This window comes from Dendrobates tinctorius, unplaced genomic scaffold (genome assembly GCF_039654945.1).
Source record: "Dendrobates tinctorius isolate UK_male_01 unplaced genomic scaffold, ASM3965494v1 ptg000003l, whole genome shotgun sequence".
NCBI classification, from domain to species: Eukaryota; Metazoa; Chordata; class Amphibia; order Anura; family Dendrobatidae; genus Dendrobates; species Dendrobates tinctorius.
The window spans coordinates 81,568,059-81,588,211 of record NW_027361671.1 but is presented as its reverse complement, the minus strand read 5'-3'; the positions used below and the strand labels follow the sequence as shown (position 1 = coordinate 81,588,211).

General features: G+C 48.3%; 1 protein-coding gene across 1 annotated transcript in view; it reads right to left on the bottom strand.

Annotated features, from left to right (window-relative positions):
• ADAMTS19 (ADAM metallopeptidase with thrombospondin type 1 motif 19) overlaps positions 1 to 20,153 on the bottom strand; it is a 444,363-nt gene that overhangs the window by 100,048 nt on the left and 324,162 nt on the right. The window lies entirely within an intron of this gene.

Below are 20,153 nucleotides of genomic sequence, written 5' to 3'. Positions count from 1 at the left end.
CTTTTCACCTTTCCAAACACCTACTCAAGCAATATGGTAGTCGTGGATTGAAACACTGCAAAAAAATATATAACTATCGATTGACCAGAGCGCGCAGAGTGGTGGAGTGTGCTTTTGGGATTTTAACTGCCAAATGGAGAGTCCTGTTAACGGCCATAAAAATGAAAACAGAGACTGTGGATGAGGTGGTGAAGGCATGTGTGATCCTGCACAACTTTGTACTTTCAAAGGAATCTGTTTCCATGGAAGAAAATCAAACTTGACTGAACATGCTTTTTATCAATTATTATTATTATTTATTATAGCACCATTTATTCCATGGAGCGTTACATGTGAAAAGGGGTATACATGACAAAAAACACGTACAATAATCTTGAACAAAACGAGTCACCAACTGGTACAAGAGGAGATAGGATCCTGACAATGATGCACAACAGACGATGCAATAAAGGAGAGCATGAAGATTATGGCAATCAGTAGATGAAAACCATAATGGTGGTGATGACAATAACTGGGCATTACTTGTGGATGTGGACTAGCTACTAGAAAGACAATCATGATGTCACGGGGTTACCACAACAGAAAGGAGCCAGAAGACTGCAGCGTCTGATTGCTCCTACTTCTGTGCTGAAAATATTCTGTGCTACCACTATACTTGAGCAATAATCTTCATCTTTATCAGCTAATATAGAATCATAGAATCGTAGAGTTGGAAGGGACCTCCTGGGCCATCTGGTCCAACCCCCTGCTTAAAGCAGGATTCGCTAAATCATCCCAGACAGATGTCTGTCCAGCCTCTGTTTGAAGAATTCTATTGAAGGAGAACTCAATAGAGTTCTCCTTGCCCTCTACTCCTCTTTGGTCAGACCTCATCTGGAATACTGTGTCCAGTTTTGGGCACCATATTTTAAAAAGACATCAACAAACTGGAGCAAGTTCAGAAAAGAGCGACCAGAATGGTAACCGGTCTGCAAACCCTGTCTTATGAGGAAAGGTTGCAGGATTTGGGAATGTTTAGCTTGCAAAATAGAAGACTGAGAGGAGACTTAACTGTCTACAAATATCTCAAGGGCTGTCACATTGTAGAAGGATCATCTTTATTCTCATTTGCACAAGGAAAGACTAGAAGCATTGGGATGAAACTGAATGGGAGGAGACACAGATTAGATATTAGAAAAAACTTTTTGACAGTTAGAGTGATCAATGAGTGGAACAGGCTGCCACGAGAGGTGGTGAGTTCTCCTTCAATAGAAGTCTTCAAACAGAGGCTGGACATACATCTGTCTGGGATGATTTAGCGAATCCTGCTTTGAGCAGGGGGTTGGACCAGATGGCCCAGGAGATCCCTTCCAACTCTATGATTCTATGATTCTACCTCTTGTGGCAGCCTGTTCCAGTCATTGATCACTCTAACTGACAAAAAGTTTTTTCTAATATCTAATCTGTGTCTCCTCCCATTCAGTTTCATCTCATTGCTTCTAGTCTTTCCTTGTGCAAATGAGAATAAAGATGATCCTTCTACAATGTGACAGCCCTTGAGATATTTGTAGACAGCGATTAAGTCTCCTCTCAGTCTTCTCTTCTGCAAGCTAAATATACATACATTGCCTCTTTATCTTTCAATATAGCTATAATATACAGTGGGGGAAAAAAGTAGTTAGTCAGCCATCAATTGTGCAAGTTCTCCCACCTAAAAAGATGAGAGAGGCCGGTAATTGTTTCTCTGCAAAGGGACCAGGACGACTGATCCGTGTACGTGAAAGAATGAATGGGGCCATGTATCGTGAGAATTTGTGTACAAACCTCCTTTCATCAGCAAGGGCATTGAAGATGAAACGTGGATGGGTCTTTCAGCATGATAATGATCCCAAGCACACTGCCAGGGCAGCAAAGGAGTGGCTTCGTAAGAAGCATATGAAAGTCCTGGAGTGGCCTAGCCAGTCTCCAGATCTCAACCCCAAAGAAAACCTTTGGAGGGATTTGAAAGGACGTGTTGCTCAGCGACAGGCCCAAAACATCACTGCTCTAGAGGAGATATGCATGGAGGAATGGGCCAACATACCACCAACAGTGTGTGCCAACCTTGTCAAGAATACACAGAAAATGTTTGAGCTCTGTCATTGCCAACAAAGGATATATAACAAAATATTGAGATGAACGTTTGTTAATGACCAAATACTTATTTTCCCCCCATAATTTGAAAAATAAATCTTGCCAAATTAGACACGATGATTTTCTGGATTTGTTTTCTCATTTTGACTCTCATAGTTGTGGTCTACCTATTGTCACGGCCCCCGGCCTTGCCATCACGGCCCCCGGTCCCCCTGTCACGCTCCCAGCCTGGCGTCCCAGTGCGCGCGGCTATACTTACCTCGCCCGGCAGCCAAGCTCCCTCCAGCCCCGGTGTCGGCGTCTCTCTCCGTCCGGCCCGCGGCTGGTGACGTCACCGCAGGCCTCGCGCATGCGCCGTAGGCCGCGGCTGGCTCTCCACAGCTGAGCTGGTCTCCGGCGGTGCCCTGCCCAGATTGCGCCGCCGGACCAATGAGGGCACAGCGGCAGCTATATCAGGCCGCCCTTCTCTAGTGGAGGCGCCTGACCGTGGTTGTTTCTTGCAGCACCTTAGGCCCTGTGTTCTCGCCTGGCATCAGGCTCCCTGCCTAATCTCTGTGTTTCCTTCCAGCTCTGCTCCTTGTGTCCGTTCCCGCTCCAGTCCCTGTGTCCGTGCCTGCTCCAGTCCTTGTGTCCGTACCTGCTCCAAGTCCTGTGTCCGTGCCTGCTCCAGTCCTGTGTCCGTACCTGTTCCAGTCCTGCCTACCGGTGTCTGTACCTGCTCCAAGTCCTGTGTCCGTACCTGCTCCAAGTCCTGTGTCCGTACCTGCTCCAAGTCCTGTGTCCGTACCTGCTCCAAGTCCTGTGTCCGTACCTGCTCCAAGTCCTGTGTCCGTACCTGCTCCAAGTCCTGTGTCCGTACCTGCTCCAAGTCCTGTGTCCGTACCTGCTCCAGTCCTGTGTCCGTGCCTGTTCCAGTCCTGTGTCCGTACCTGCTCCAAGTCCTGTGTCCGTACCTGTTCCAGTCCTGCCTACTGGTGTCAGTACCTGCTCCAAGTCCTGTATCCATACCTGCTCCAAGTCCTGTGTCCGTACCTGCTCCAAGTCCTGTGTCCGTACCTGCTCCAAGTCCTGTGTCCGTACCTGCTCCAGTCCTGTGTCCTTGCCTGTTCCAGTCCTGTGTCCGTACCTGCTCCAGCTCTGCCTACCCGAGTCCGTACCTGCTGTCAGCCTCCAGCCTTGCCTACATGGGCCTCAACCTGCTGTCCTGTTCTAGTCTAGGCTACCGGTGTCTGTTCCAGCCGTCCTTACGCAGTCCTTCTTCCCGTCTGCAGCTCTGTGATCCATTCCGAGCCGCCCCTCTTGGTTCTGGCTGCCGTGGCATTCGAGTCTCTGGACTTGCGCCAAACGGTCCCTGTATAGGGGTCGGCCACACCTGGTTGCTCGTCTGGGGCCCCTTGGTGCCACGGCCCAGAGGGTCCACTCCAGGGAATTCCGCCTTGCTGTGTGCGGTGCTAACAGTACGGTCAGGCCATGGATCCCGCCGGTGTTTCAGCTCCCGGTCAAAAGGAGTTCCTCTTTTTACGGGAGAACCAGGGGCGCATCATGTTGGTCATGAAGGCCATGGAGTACCGCCTGTCCGCTCTTCAGGCGGCCGATCCGGGGAATGCCGCTCAGCTGGCCAGCCTCCAGCAGGAGTTGAGCCAGCAGCGGGACGCTCAGACCCATATTTTGTCTTATATGGCCTCGGTAGACAGCCGTCTGGGAGATCTCCAGTCCGCCGCCGCGGTCTCGGCCGCCATCCCCAATCCCGCTCCGTTTCCCTCTCCTCGCCTTGCCAAACCACCCCGATACGGTGGGGACCCCAAACACTGTAGAGGGTTCCTAAACCAGTGTGGCTTGCATTTCGAGCTTCAGCCTCACCAGTATCCCTCCGATAGGGCCAAGGTGGCCTTTATCACATCCCATCTGGAGGGAGAGGCCTTATCCTGGTTAAATCCGCTCTGGGAGAGGGTCGATCCCATAGTCTCTAACATCCCGGTTTTCCTGGACACCTTTCATAAGGTGTTCGATGAGCCCGGACGGGTAGCCTCGCTTACTGAATGACTTTTCAACCTCCACCAGGGCACCCTGACAGTTGGTCAATACGCCATTCGGTTCCGCACCATGTCGTCCGAATTGGGTTGGAATAATGCGGCATTGGTCGGGGCCTTTTGGCGTGGGTTGTCGGGCAAAATTAAGGATGAGTTGGCGGGGCGGGATACTCCCACCACCCTCGAGGACCTCATCTCCCTGGCCACTCGAATAGACCTCCGGTTCCAGGCGCGCGCCCGAGAATCGGCCAGGGACAGGAGGCCCATTAGGCCTGCCCCGACCGCTAGTCGGTCCTTTAATCCACGCTCGCCTGGTCCTGTACATACTCCGCCTCCTGAGCCCATGCAGGTGGATCGGGTCCGGATGGCTGAGAGACGTCAGAGGGAGAGACGGGAGCAAGGTCTTTGTCTTTATTGTGGGGGAGCATCCCACTTCATCCGCTCTTGTCCTGAGAGACCGGGAAACTCTTCCACCTAGGCCAGGTAAGAGAGGCCTTCCTAGGTGATTATGATTCCTCTCAGGCCCTCACACTTTCTGTTCTTCTACTTTCAGGGGAGAGGTATGGGTCCGAGGTGGCCTATGTGGATTCGGGCTCAGCAGGCAACTTCATCCGGCGTGAAGTTGTGGACAAATATCATATTCCCGTGGTCACCCTGAAGAACCCCCGGATTATCGCTTCCGTTGACGGCCGACCGCTACTGGAATCCATCACCGCGGTCACAGAGGAGGTTGTCTTGCAAGTCGGCGCTCTCCACCGTGAAAAAGTGGCCTTCTACGTGTTGCCCGACTTGTCTCATGCCATTCTACTTGGTCTCCCGTGGTTATGGACACACCAGCCGGTACTCAACTGGTCGACCGGGGAGGTCTTGCGCTGGGGAGATCCATGTCATGGTCGCTGTCTGAACCCCATTCATCCAGTGGTTCCCATCCGCCCACCTCAGGGGCTCTCTGGGCTTCCCTCAGCCTATTGGGCTTATGCAGACATTTTCGACAAGAAGGAGTCGGAGGTCCTTCCACCACATCGGCCCTTCGACTGCCCGATCGAGCTAATCCCAGGTTCTACTCCTCTCAGGGGCAGGATCTACCCGCTGTCGCCTGCAGAATCTGCAGCCATGTCTGAATACGTCACGGAGAACCTCGCCAAGGGATTCATTCTGAAGTCTCCGTCTCCTGCAGGCGCCGGGTTCTTCTTTGTTAAAAAGAAGGACGGTTCGCTGCGCCCATGTATCGATTATAGAGGATTGAACAACATCACTATCAAAAACCGGTACCCACTCCCTCTTATCCCGGAGTTGTTTGACCGTCTCAGAGGGGCACGCATCTTCTCCAAATTGGACCTCAGGGGGGCGTACAACCTCATCCGCATCCGTGCCGGCGATGAATGGAAGACCGCCTTTAACACCCGTGACGGTCATTATGAGTACTTAGTGATGCCATTCGGTCTGTGCAATGCCCCGGTGGTGTTCCAGGAGTTCGTCAATGAAATCTTTCGGGATCTCCTGTACTCCTGTGTCGTAGTATACCTGGATGACATCCTGGTCTTCTCCTCAGATCTTCCATCCCACAGGAGGACTGTCCGCCTTGTTCTTCGGCGTCTTCGAGAGAATCATTTATATGCCAAGATGGAGAAGTGCCTGTTCGAGCAGAACTCACTGCCTTTTCTGGGCTACATCGTCTCCGATGCCAGGCTGCAGATGGATCCCGAGAAACTGTCCGCCATTCTCAAGTGGCCTCGCCCCGTTGGCTTAAGAGCCATTCAACGTTTTCTGGGGTTCGCGAACTACTATCGGTAGTTCATTCTGCATTTTTCCTCTCTCCAAGCCAATCTCGGCCCTTACCTGAAAGGGGATCTCTGCTAACTCTTGGACACCCGAAGCCGAAGAGGCCTTCCAGTCGCTAAAACAGGCTTTTTCCACGGCTCCCGTGTTGATCCGTCCTGAGAGCAGCAAGCCTTTCGTGCTGGAGGTGGACGCTTCCTCGAATGGCGCCGGGGCTGTCTTATCCCAGAGGACCGGTTCGGGCCGCCTACGCCCCTGTGGATTCTTCTCCAGAGCCTTCTCCCCTGCTGAGTGTAACTATTCGATTGGCGACCGTGAGCTTTTGGCCATCAAATTGGCATTGGAGGAGTGGCGTCACCTTCTGGAAGGAGCAGTTCACCCATTTGTTGTTTACTCTGACCACAAAAATCTAGCCTACCTCCAGACCGCCCAGAGACTCAATCCTTGACAGGCTAGATGGTCCCTGTTTTTTGCTCGCTTTGATTTCGAGCTGCACTTCCGCCCTGGAGACAGGAACGCTAAAGCCGATGCTCTATCCAGAGTCTTTCAACCAACTGAGTCTGGGGAGGAACCTTCCCATGTTATCGAGCCTACGAGGATAATCACAGTGGCTCCGTTGTCTATGCTTTCTCCACCTCCGGGCAAGACTCTCATGCCAGAGAACGTCAAGAGGAGAGTTCTTCTGTGGGGGCATTCCTCCAAAGTGGCTGGTCATGCCGGAATTGGGAAGACCCTGGCTCTCATAACGCGGTATTACTGGTGGCCCACTCTTCGTCAAGATGTGGCAGACTTCGTCGCCTCCTGTTCCTCCTGTGCTAGGAATAAGACACCTTGTCGTCCTCCATTTGGCCTGCTGCTTCCCTTGCCGGTACCGAAGTCACCTTGGGAGAATATCGCCATGGACTTTATCATGGATCTGCCCCGCTCGTCTGGCTGTACGGTGATTCTTGTGGTGGTGGACCGCTTTTCTAAAATGGCGCATTTCATTCCGTTAAGCGGCTTTACTTCTGCACCCGGATTAGCCAAGATATTCGTCCATCAGATTTTCAGACTACACGGTCTACCTCAACGAATTGTCTCTGATCGTGGAGTACAGTTTACGGCTAAATTTTGGAGAGTGCTTTGCAAACTTCTGGATATTTCCTTGGATTTTTCATCTGCCTATCATCCGCAGACCAATGGACAAGTGGAACGAACTAACCAGACCCTGACTGCATACCTTCGGCATTTTTCCAACGCCCACCAGGATAACTGGGTTGATCTGCTTCCTTGGGCGGAGTTCGCCTATAACAATCATGCCGGCGAACCTTCTACTAAATCGCCCTTTTTTGTGGTATTCGGCAAACATCCTAACATACCTCTTCCTGTCACCCCAACCTCCGAAGTACCGGCAGCCAACTCCCTGTTCCAGGAATTCTCTGAAATCTGGTCCGAGACCAACTCCGCCCTCAAAAGGGCCAGCGAGCGAATGAAGAACCACGCAGACAAGAGAAGGCTGGATCCTCCACCGTTTCACATTGGGATAAGGTCTGGCTTTCATCCAAGTACATCCGACTAAAACTACCCTCTTACAAGCTGGGCCCCCGGTACATAGGTCCTTTGGAGATCCTGGAACGAGTCAACGAAGTCGCCTACAAGTTGAGGTTGCCTGCTTCGCTCCGTATCCCGAACACCTTCCACGTCTCTCTCCTGAAACCTGTGGTCCTGAATCAGTTCCATCCTTCACCTACTCCAGCCCCTCAGCCGGTGGGATCGGATGACACTTTCGAGGTAAGGGATATTCTCGCCATGAGGAGAGTTAGAGGGAAGACCTTTTTCCTTGTTGACTGGGAGGGTTTTGGTCCTGAGGGGAGATCCTGGGAGCCCCAGGAGAACATCAACGCCCCCCACATTCTCAGGAAATTTTTTGCCAACCGCAGCAGGGGGCGGCTTAAGGGGGAGGGTACTGTCACGGCCCCTGGCCTTGCCATCACGGCCCCCGGTCCCCCTGTCACGCTCCCAGCCTGGCGTCCCAGTGCGCGCGGCTATACTCACCTCGACCGGCAGCCGCGCTCCCTCCAGCCCCGGCGTCGGCGTCTCTCTCTGTCCAGCCCGCGGCTGGTGACGTCACCGCAGGCCTCGCGCATGCACCGTAGGCCGCGGCTAGCTCTCCACAGCTGAGCTGGTCTCTGGCGGTGCCCTGCCCCGATTGCGCCGCCGGACCAATGAGGGCACAGCGGCAGCTATATCAGGCCACCCTCCCCTAGTGGAGGCGCCTGACCATGGTTGTTTCTTGCAGCACCTTAGGCCCTGTGTTCTCGCCTGGCATCAGGCTCCCTGCCTAATCTCTGTGTTTCCTTCCAGCTCATAGAATCATAGAATCGTAGAGTTGGAAGGGACCTCCTGGGCCATCTGGGCCAACCCCCTGCTCAAAGCAGGATTCGCTAAATCATCCCAGTCAGATGTCTGTCCAGCCTCTGTTTGAAGACTTCCATTGAAGGAGAACTCACCACTTCTCGTGGCAGCCTGTTCCACTCATTGATCACTCTAACTGTCAAAAAGTTTTTTCTAATATCTAATCTGTGTCTCTTCCCATTCAGTTTCATCCCATTGCTTCTAGTCTTTCCTTGTGCAAATGAGAATAAAGTTGATCCTTCTACAATGTGACAGCCCTTTAGATATTTGTAGACAGCTATTAAGTCTCCTCTCAGTCTTCTCTTTTGCAAACTAAACATTCACAAATCCTGCAACCTTTCCTCATAAGACAGGGTTTGCAGACCGGTCACCATTCTGGTCGCTCTTTTCTGAACTTGCTCCAGTTTGTTGATGTCTTTTTTAAAATGTGGTGCCCAAAACTGGACACAATATTCTAGATGAGGTCTGACCAAAGAGGAGTAGAGGGAAATAATGACTTCACGTGATCTAGACTGTATGCTTCTGTTAATACATCCTAGAATTGCATTTGCCTTTTTTGCTGCTGCATCACACTGTTGACTCATATTCAGTCTGTGATCTATTAGTATACCCAAGTCTTTTTCACATGTGCTGTCACTTAGCCCTATTCCTCCCATTCTATATATGCTTTTTTCATTTTTATTGCCCAGATATAGTACTTTGCATTTCTCCCTGTTAAAAACCATTCTGTTAGTTGCTGCCCACTTCTCCAGTTTATTTAAATCTTTTTGAATCCTCTCTCTCTCTTCTCTAGTATTAGCTATCCCTCCTAGCTTTGTGTCATCAGCAAATTTAATCAGTTTACCCTCAATTCCTTCATCTAAATCGTTGATAAAGATGTTGAACAATACAGGGCCCAGGACAGAGCCCTGTGGTACCCCACTTGAGACATTCTTCCAACTGGATGTGCAGCCATTTACGACCACTCTTTGGGTCCGATTACTAAGCCAGTTATGAATCCACCTAACAGTTGCCTTGTCCATTCCATACTTAGTCATTTTTTCAATAAGGATTGTATGAGAGACTTTGTCAAATGCTTTGCTGAAGTCAAGATATACTATATCTACAGCATTTCCTTGATCCACCCAATCAGTGATACCGTCATAGAAGGAAATTAAGTTAGTCTGACATGACTTATTAGTTAGAAACCCATGCTGACTCTGTTTAATCACTTCATTCTTATCCAGGTATTGACATACATGTTGTTTAATAATTTGTTCAAAGATCTTTCCTGGTATAGAAGTCAGACTATAGAAGCTCCTTGTGTCCGTGCCCGCTCCAGTCCCTGTGTCCATGCCTGCTCCAGTCCTTGTGTCCGTACCTGCTCCAAGTCCTGTGTCCGTACCTGTTCCAGTCCTGCCTACTGGTGTCCGTACCTGGTCCAAGTCCTGTGTCCGTACCTGCTCCAAGTCCTGTGTCCGTACCTGCTCCAGTCCTGTGTCCGTGCCTGCTCCAGTCCTGTGTCCGTACCTGCTCCAGCTCTGCCTACCTGAGTCCGTACCTGCTGTCAGCCTCAAGTCTTGCCTACACGGGCCTCAACCTGCTGTCCTGTTCTAGTCTAGGCTACCGGTGTCTGTTCCAGCCGTCCTTACGCAGTCCTTCTTCCCGTCTGCAGCTCTGTGATCCATTCCGAGCCGCCCCTCTTGGTTCCGGCTGCCGTGGCATTCGAGTCTCTGGACTTGCGCCAAACGGTCCCTGTATAGGGGTCGGCCACACCTGGTTGCTCGTCCGGGGCCCCTCGGTGCCACGGCCCAGAGGGTCCACTCCAGGGAATTCCGCCTTGCCGTGTGCGGTGCTAACACCTATGATGTCAATTACAGGTCTCTCTAATCTTTTAAGTGGGAGAACTTGCACAATTGGTGGCTGACTAAATACTTTTTTTCCCCACTGTATATACTTTAACCAATTTGACTATATCTATGTATTATTGCATATAATGATTATTTTCTAATGCCCTAATTATATTCATTTTATCTATATATTATTGTATATGACATTTATTTTTGTACTAGCCGAAGAGCCCGGCGTTGTAACCAACTGTGGTTAGTTATAACAAATTATAATGATTATATTGCACATAAAAGCTGTGCATCTAATCCTATCCTGTGTGATACTGACTGCTGAGTAGTGTATCTAAACCTATTCTGTGTGATACTGTCTACTGAGCCGTGTATCTATTCCTATCCTGTGTGATACTGACTGCTGAGCTGCGTATCTAATCCTATCCTGTGCGATACTGTCTACTGAGCCGTGTATCTATTCCTATCCTGTGTGATACTGACTGCTGAGCTGTGTATCTAATCCTATCCTGTGTGATATTGCCTGCTGAGCCATGTGTCTAATCCTCTCCTGTGTGATACTGACTGCTGAGCTGTGTATCTAATCCTATCCTGTGTGATACGGACTGCTGAGCCATGTATCTAATCCTATCCTATGTGATACTGGGCTCCCCCTGCAGTCTGTGTCAGAGGGTGGTCTGTGTTGGCACGGTAATAAATTGTGTTATTTCCAGCTTTACAGAAGGACGATAACACCATAGAAATGATAAGAATAATAGGCCTCAGTTACCACCACTGTCTACAAAGAAAACGGTTGCTGATAGCAACCAATCACAGCTCATTTTTCATCTTTTAAACAGCTCTGGGACAGGGTGGCGAGTTTTGAGTGGCGACTTTTGTGTTTCGACTTTTATGTGGTGAGGTTGGTGTATGTGTGGTGAAATGTGTGCTGAGGGTGGTATATGTGTTGAAGCACGTGATAGTGTGTGGCGCATTTTGTGTGTGTGGTGAGTATCCCATGTCAGGGCCCCACCTTAGCAACTGTACGGTATATACTGCTTGGCGCCATCGCTCTCATTCTTTAAGTCCCCCTTGTTCACATCTGGCAGTTGTCAATTTGCCTCCAATACTTTTCCTTTCACTTTTTCCCCATTATGTAGATAGGGGCAAAATTGTTTGGCGAATTGGAACGCGCGGGGTTAAAATTTTGCTCACAACACAGCCTATGACACTCTCAGGGTCCAGACGTGTGACTCTGAAAAATTTTGTGGCTGTAGCTACGACGGTGCAGATGCCAATACATACATTTTTTCCCCATTATGTAGATAGGGGCAAAATTGTTTGGTGAATTGGAATGCGTGGGGTTAAAATTTTGCCTCACAACATAGCCTATGACGCTCTCGGGGTCCAGACGTGTGACTGTGCAAAATTTTGTGGCTGTAGCTACGACGGTGCAGATGCCAATACAACACTTTTTCCCCCTTTATGTAGATAGGGGCAAAATTGTTTGGTGAATTGGAACACACGGGTTAAAATTTTGCCTCACAACATAGCCTATGATGCTCTCGGGGGTCCAGACATGTGACTGTGACAAATTTTGTAGCTGTAGCTGCGACGGTGCGGATGCCAATCCCGGACATACATACATACACACCCACATTGAGCTTTATATATTAGATATTAGGGCAAGATGGAATATTTATGTATATCTGTTCTGCTATGTCATCGTGGCTACTATGAATTATTTTGTTATAAGCGATCTCATTATTATCATTAGCATCGGTGCTTCAGGGTTAATTTGCAGTGGCGCACCACCTGTTACTATTGCACCTCCCATTTCCACCGTTCCTGCACGCATTCAAGCCTGGGCGCCGCTGTCCCCACCGGCCCTTTGCATCTTCATGCGGCGATGACGTTAAGTCACGTGCCTCCAAGCGTTGCTGTGACGTTTTCTGCCCCATGATGCGGACACCGGCTGGCATCACAGTTGCCTCGGCAAATGGAATGTGTCACTTCCAGTCCCCGGCTGGATCTAATTCTGGTGCCGGGCGTTATTTATACTCTGCCTAACACTAAGCCCTATGACCCCTGATGAAGGCTGGTCTGAAATGCACGTTAGGGGCGGGCACACAGGCAGTGTGTATCTCCACCATCTCCACCTTCTCTTGGTGTGCCATTTCAAGGTAATATCCATTCTGCTATGCTGGGTTATAGGTTATTTGAGCAGTAATGCTTATAATTGAGGCTACCCCTTGTACATTGTGCCATTGCACAAAAACTACACCGTTAGAAGGACTACATGATTGCATTATAGGGTTGGATACTACTACAGCGTGTCAGGGATTTGCTACTTATATTTTCCATCTGACTCTCCACCCTGAAATTGTGACACAATGGTATTCACTTTCTGCTGTGCCCCTTGCACATTTTTGCTTATGCTGCACATCCATGTCCTTTCACCTACCTGTTTTCTATTTGTAAGTCAAAATATTTTTGCATTTTAAGATAAAGACTATTGGTTTGTTCCCTTTTTTATGTGCTGAGAAGAAGCACTTCTCTTTCTTTTTAATGGTGTTTATTTCTTTTGGCAGAACAGGGGTTAATCAGCCATGTTGGAAACTCAGATCTCTCAGCTGCGCTCAGGTAGCCACTCCCATCCCCTTTAAAATCTGAGTCCTGTTTTAAACCCATGTCAGACCTAGCATTTGCTGCATGGATTAAGAGGAGAGGTGTTAAAGGGAGCTTGTCACCAGGTTAGGCCTATGTGACTTATGGCCACGGAAACTCACCTGTGGGGCAGTCTGGTCCAAGGGATGTCACTTGTTATCATGCTCCTGAGCAGGTGTACCTATCACAGCAAAGTTCTGCAGTGCGTAGGCGCTGGAAAACACTGCAGGATTTTGCTCTGCCCTCTAGAGGGCAGATAAGTACGCTGCGCAGGAGCGCGATGCTGAGCAAACTGTGTGGATGATACAGGGACATGTCATTCACATGAAGCAAGTAGGATGACGGCATCACAAGAAGATGGGAGGCGCCGGACCAAGAAGCGACAAGTGAGTATAAAAAAGTTATTTTTCTTCTCTTACAGGTCGGGTTGGGGGCTTGTATACAGCATTGTAGAATGCCTATGTAAGCCCTAAAAGGCAGTGGCCATAACTCGTACCAGCCAAACCTGGTGACAGGTTCCCTTTCATATAAGAAGGAATTTTGGGGGAGTTATCTGTGCGTTTTGCTTGGTTTGTAAGTACGGTAATTCCCTTCCATCCTCTACTTTGTTTTTTTCACCCATCCGCCATTCCCCAGTGCATTCTTCTGTTATTTGTGAGTGAATATTATGTATGCCTGGTGTTTTCAGTTTACCCTTGTTTGTGTAACCTTGTTTGTCTGGTTGGTGTTCTGCAGTTCACAGTAGCACCCCTCTTCCCTGGGTGGGGAAAAAGGACAGGTGGAGGGCTAACTCTGGATATCAGGCAAGGGTGGCGGCCCCGGCATCTTAACCTTCAGAAGTATCCTGGGTAATAGGGCGAGCTAGGATGCCCCCTAGTGTTAGGGACAGTGAAGGAGACCCTGGTCCAAGGTTACCCAACAGCTGAGTCGTGACATTAGCTCTGGCAGTAACCATTTTCTGATCCATATTAGTACTCTGATGGGGCATCTGAAACAGCTCAGTCTAGAGATGGAAGATGTACGCATGGTTGTTTTGCAGCATCCTAATACATCTAGTGTAGGAATCATGTCTCCCAGGCAAACCGTAGTGGAGCCTAAGATTGCTTCACCTGACAGGCTCTCCAGGAGGCATGACAAGTTTGCTATTTTCAGGGAGGCCTTTAAACTGTATTTTAGGTTATATCATGTTTCTTTAGGTATAGAGGAGCACCGTGTGGGGATAATAATATCGCTCCTTCAGGGGAACCCACAAGTATGGACATTTTCTCTCCCATCTGACATCCAGTCGATTCAGACGGTGGAGGAATTTTTTTGGACACTGGGCCCAATATATGACGAGCCAACCACATCTCCTTGGCTGAGACCACACTGCACCAACTTCAGCAAGGAGACCGATCGGCAGAGGAGTATTGTTCTGAATTTCAGAGGTGGACCACGGACACTAAGTTGAATGATCCCGCACTCCGTAGCCTGTACTGTGAAGGGCTTATAGTAAGGGTGAAGTATGCTTTACACCTGTATGAGACTCCAGTCTCCCTTGAGGCGGCCACATCTCTGGTGATCCAGGTTGATTGCTGTCTTCGCTAAAGACATATGGAGACTTCTCAAGTTGCGCAAGGTCCAAGGTCAAGGGAAATCGGGACTGAGTCATCTGAAGAACCCATGCAGGTGGGTGCGGCAACTCAGTCAGGAGAACTGTCTGTTGTTCGGCGAAAAGGGGAGTGTGTTTTTACTGTGGAAAAAAGGGCCATTTTGTGGGCATGTGCTCTTCCTGATCTTGCAGTAAACAGCCATCAGGAAAATTAAGAAGTTTGGGTTGCAGGGAGGTTTGCAACCTGGGTGCACTCATCATCTCAGTGGGAAGGACTCAATTTTTTATGCCATCAGAAATTCACCTTGGTGAAATGAAAGTAGAGGTCTCTGCATTTCTAGATAGTGGGGGGTTTAACTTGATAGATGCAAGGTTCATCCAGGTCCAAGGCCTCAATCCACATACACTGTCTAGACCCATAATAGCCATTTACTCAGCCCCCTTGAGACAGGAGCATTTTACTCTAGTCGTCCGAGGTTTACTTCCTCAGATAGGGGACATTCACTCTGAAGTGATTGACTGTTAAGTGCTAGAGGTTCTGCCTCACCTGTGGTTCTTAAACTTCCTTGGCTCGCTCTGCACAATCCTGTAGTAGATTTGCAGACTCAGGAAGTGGTAAAATGGAGTGAGTAAGGACACTGCTTGTATACTGGCTTACTAGGGTGGATACCCAGTCTGTGCTGAAATACCTGTCTGATTTTGCGAATGTGTTCTTGGAGCAGTGGTGCAAAGAACTCCATCCCCATTGTTCTTACGACTTCACTATTAATCTTGTACCTGGTGCCAAACTGCCTATGAGCAGACTGTATAATATCTCTGGTCCAGAAAAGCAGGCCATGAAGTACTATATCGTGGAAAGTTTGGCAAAGGATCATATCAGAACATCCTCATCCCTCATTAATGCAGTGGTTTTTTTTTTGTAAAGAAAAAAGGTGGGGGATATGCCCTTGCCTAGATTTCTGCAAACACAATCAGATCCATAACCACTCCCTCTCATCCCTGACCTCTTTTATCAGATTGTAGGAGCAAAGTGGTTTTCAAAACTGGATCTCAGAGGGGCATATAATCTCATTCACATTAAGGAGGGGTATAAGTGGAAAACAGCATTCAATACGCTTAGGCTAAGTGCACACGTACCGGAACTCTCGCGGAAATTACCGCGAGAATTCCGGAATTCCATTCCGCGGGAAAATCGCATTTTAAATTCCCGCGATTTTCCCGCGGGAAAACTAGCATTTTGCAAGCGTAATTAGCTTGCAAAATGCTAGCGTTTTCCAAGCGATCTGTAGCATCACTTGGAGAACTGATTGACAGGTTGGTCACACTAGTCAAACATAGTGTTTGACAAGTGTGACCAACTTTTTACTACTGAGGCCGCCTATGCAGCATCAGTAGTAAAAGATAGAATGTAAAAAAAAATAAAAAATGATGTTATTCTTACCTTCTGACGTCCCGCGCATCCGTTCCCAGTAATCCTTTGCGAAAATGCCCGCTATGACGTCCGTTCTCGCGGGATCGCGATGTCTCACGGTAATTCGCGATGACGTCGCGTGAATGACCGCGAGACTTCGCGATCCCGCGAGAACGGACGTCATCGCGGGCATTTTCGCAAAGGCTTACTGGGACCGGGAGCGTGGAGAGAGGCGAGAATGCTGTGCTGGACGCCGGAAGGTAAGAACAACAATATTTTTTATTTTAAATTCTATTTTTTACAGGGATATGGTACCCAAAGCCCGGAGGACAATCTCCTCTCCTCCGGACCGTGGGTACCATCCGCAAATGTTCTGCTTACTTTCCGCATGGTGTGCACAGCCACATGCGGGAAGTAAGCGGAACAATGCATTCCTATGGGTGCGGGATTGCCGCGATTCCGCAAATTAATGAGCATGCTGCGTTTTTTACCGCAAAGCGATTCCGCCGCGGTAAAAACCGCAGCATTAGCACAGCATTGCGGAATCCCATAGGAATGCATGGGATGCTTATTTTTTGCGTTTTCGCGGCAAAATTGCGCGGTTAAAACCGCCGCAGAAATGCGAAAAAAACGCCACGTGTGAACTCCGCCTTCAGGGACACTATGAGAACCTGGTGATGCCTTTTGGGTTGACGAACAGGACCGAGTTCTTTCAGCACTTTGTAAATGACATCTTTAGTTACCTGGTAGGTAGATTTGTGGTTATCTATCTGGATGACATCTTAATTTATTCACCTGACCTTGAGTCACATCAGGTACATGTCAGGCAGGTCTTAGGCTACTTTCACACTTGCATTTTTTTGCGCTGCGCACTGTGCGCAGTGCAAACGCACATAAAAAATGCATCATGCGTTTGTGTGCGTTTTTTTGTTTTTGCACATTTTTTTTTTAAAAACCGCATGCGTTTGTTTGCTCTGACGTGCGCATTACCATGCGCACGTCAGCGCAACCATAGACTATAATGGGTTTTTGGGTGAATTTTGTGCGCATTGCGTGCGCATGCGTTTTTTGAGATAAGTCGGGCGCATAAAAAATGCAACAGGATGCATTTTGTGCGCCCGGGTGCACACTACAAAAGACGCATGCGCATACAAACGCGTACAAACGCATCTGTACGCGCACCCATGTAAAGTATAGGGAAAAAAAACACATGCTTTTTTGCGCAAAAACACAGCGCAAAAAACCGCAAGTGTGAGACCAGCCTCACATATACTCAGAGACAATAAATTATAGTGGGTACGGAAAGTACTCAGATCCCTTTAAATTTTTCACTGTTTCGTTGCAGCCATTTGGTAAGTTTAAAAAAGTTCATTTTTTCTCATTAATATACAATCTGCACCCTAGTTTATGTAGCCTTGTTTGTCGGGTTCGTGTACTGCGGTGCACATTAGCGACCCTCTTCCCTGGGTGGGAGAAGAGAACAGACAGAGGGATAACTCAGGTGATAAGGCAAGGGTGGTGGCCCCGGTATCTTCACCTTCAGAAGTATCCCAGAAAATAGGGGGAGCTAGGGCACCTTCTAGTGTTAGGGACAGTGGATGGGCCCCAGTTCCTGGGTCACCCTGCAGCTGTGTCTAGACACATGAAACTTTGCTTGTCAGTTTGCTTTATCCATGTGAGCAGGTAATACCTCTTCATGTGCTAATGGAAAAACGTTGGCCTATTTTCCAATAGCAGTGACTGCACATTGCGATAGAGTGGTCCTATGGCAACATAGAATGTAATTCCCATACCTGAGATGCCGACAGATAAGATTCTTGGCGACCAAAACTGCCAACATACCTTTAAGCACTGTTTAGCAATCTCTACCAATATCTGTTGAGACATCATTTGCTCCCCAGCTGAACACAGAAGTATAAATTTGTCCAGATCTTTTGGCAGGACATCTACTCTATTCTTTAATGCCAATTCTTTTGATGACATTACTTCCTGGTTCTCTGGTTCACAATCATGAGCAGCATTATCTAGGAGTCAGCTCACAGATGTCTCAGTGTGGTTAATGTTTTTAAGCTCCCCGTCGCCAGGTCTGTTTCCTGTCTCTACATTTGCCCTGACTCAAAGTGCCACTACCAGTGTGAGAGCCCCAATGACTACCATGGCTCACAATGCCAACAACACCGCTAGGTTTTTGAATTGTCTCCTCAATCTCCTCTGCCCCTGTCATCTGAGTACAAAGACTGACTTTTCATATCTTCCAATAAACCAAATGGAAGAAAATGTTCTAGTGCACTTTCTTCCCTAGCTTTTTGATTGCTGAGGATTTGGCTACTTAGTGGCAGAGCAAAGATAGATGACATTGATAGAATTAAAATTACGCTATGTAAAACATTAAATGTGGTGGAGGAGATGGAATGAGCAAAAACACTTACTCAAGCTGACAGTGTTGGTTTCAGAGGTAACATCATCCTGGTGTGACAAAGATGAGTGATGTGATATATATTTCATTGTGTCAATTGTGACCTGATCTTGTTACTACAACTGCTGGGAAAATTGGTAACAAAAGTGTTGGTGCTTCTGCTGCTTTATAAGGGCTCCCAGATTTCTGCCACTTTTTATTTCATACTACCACATCTGTTGCCAATTGCCATACTTTTTGGATACAAGTATAGAGTTGAGAAAATGTTTAACCATACTTTTCCCAACCTGGAAAAATATGGAATCAAATGAAGTGCTAAGTAGAGTGCACAGGATTGCCTAAAAGCCTAATGCAGTACTAATGCAGTACCAGCATGCCCAATGTATTGGTGTGATGTTTATGATCTACAATTGCTTAAGTTAAACAGGAATGCCACAACAAGCCAAGACAGAAATTGTCTGAATTTAGTGTAATTTCTTTTTAGATGTTTTGCTAAGCAAATTAAACAATGTGGCAAAAATTCTGATATAACAACAAATGACTTGCATGTACTACATATAATCGTGTATAAGCCAAGTTTTTCAGCACTTTTTCTGTGCTGAAAATGCCCCCCTCGGCTTATACAAGAGTCAATGTCCCAGAAGCCGGTGGTGGAGGGGGAGCGGCGGAGCAGTGGGTCACAGGAGGCAGGAGCCGGCGGCTGCGGCTGTAACTGTGCCTGCTGCTGAAGAGAAATTAATATTCACTGCACTGGCAATGAATATTCATTCACACAAGCACATACTGTATATATGGGGCAGCACGGTGGGGCAGCACGGTGGCTCAGTGGTTAGCGCTGCAGCCTTGCACCGCTGGGGTCCTGGGTTCGAATCCCACCAAGGAGAACATCTGCAAGGAGTTTGTATGTTCTCCCCGTGTTTGTGTGGGTTTCCTCATGGCACTCCGGTTTCCTCCCACATTCCAAAGACATACTGATAGGGAATGTAGATTGTGAGCCCCATCGAGGACAGTGATGATAATGTGTGCAAAACTGTAAAGCGCTGCGGAATATGTTAGCGCTATATAAAAATAAAGATTATTATATATATATATGTATATATAGTGAGATAGCACTCACTTAATGTGCTGGGGAACACTCACTTGGCAGAGGGATTAAGGTACACAGGAACAAATTTCCACTTAACAGTCCATCCGGTTTATTTAGACACAGCATAAACCGCTTAAAGTACAGTCTATTTCATTACAGCAGCAAAACATGCTGCAACCAGTCTGTTCCAATGGCAGATACACCTGTCTGCCTTTCATACAACACCCTTGTCCGAAGTTACATTCCAGGAGCTCCACTTCACACACTGACTTCTTGTCAGTCCTGACTTCCAGGGAAGCTGCCTTATTGGGATCACTGACCCATACTATGACTTGCTTGACAAGCTCAATCCTGTCAGTTCCAGACCCTCAGAAAGCCGGTAGCTTCCCCCAACTCAGATAGCCTTCACAGACACTGCAGGAAAATGTCCTCCTTCGTGTGCTCTCCAGGAAACCAAGCCTCTTCCAGGACCTTACAACACAGAGACCATGGGGCAAAACAACAGTCTCATTATATCCCATGAGACACATCCATTGTTGTGAGGTAGGTGGTTAACCAGACCCTCCCAGCTCTCCAGCTAACCTGCAAGCCCAGCCCACATAAACTAAATAAGGTTCATGGAACAACAGATCCCAGAGAAAACCTTCCAGGCTTACAGGGCAGAGGACCTCCACCTCTGCGACACATACCGGTCGTTCACACTAACGGCGGTCAGAGTCAGCACACCATTCATGATGGTAAATGGAGCTGTTTAATCAGCCCAAAGTGGCGACGTCTCGGTTCTAACAATACAGACCTTTCTCAAGCCGTATTGTTAGGAACGAAACGTCGCCACTTTGGGCTGATTAA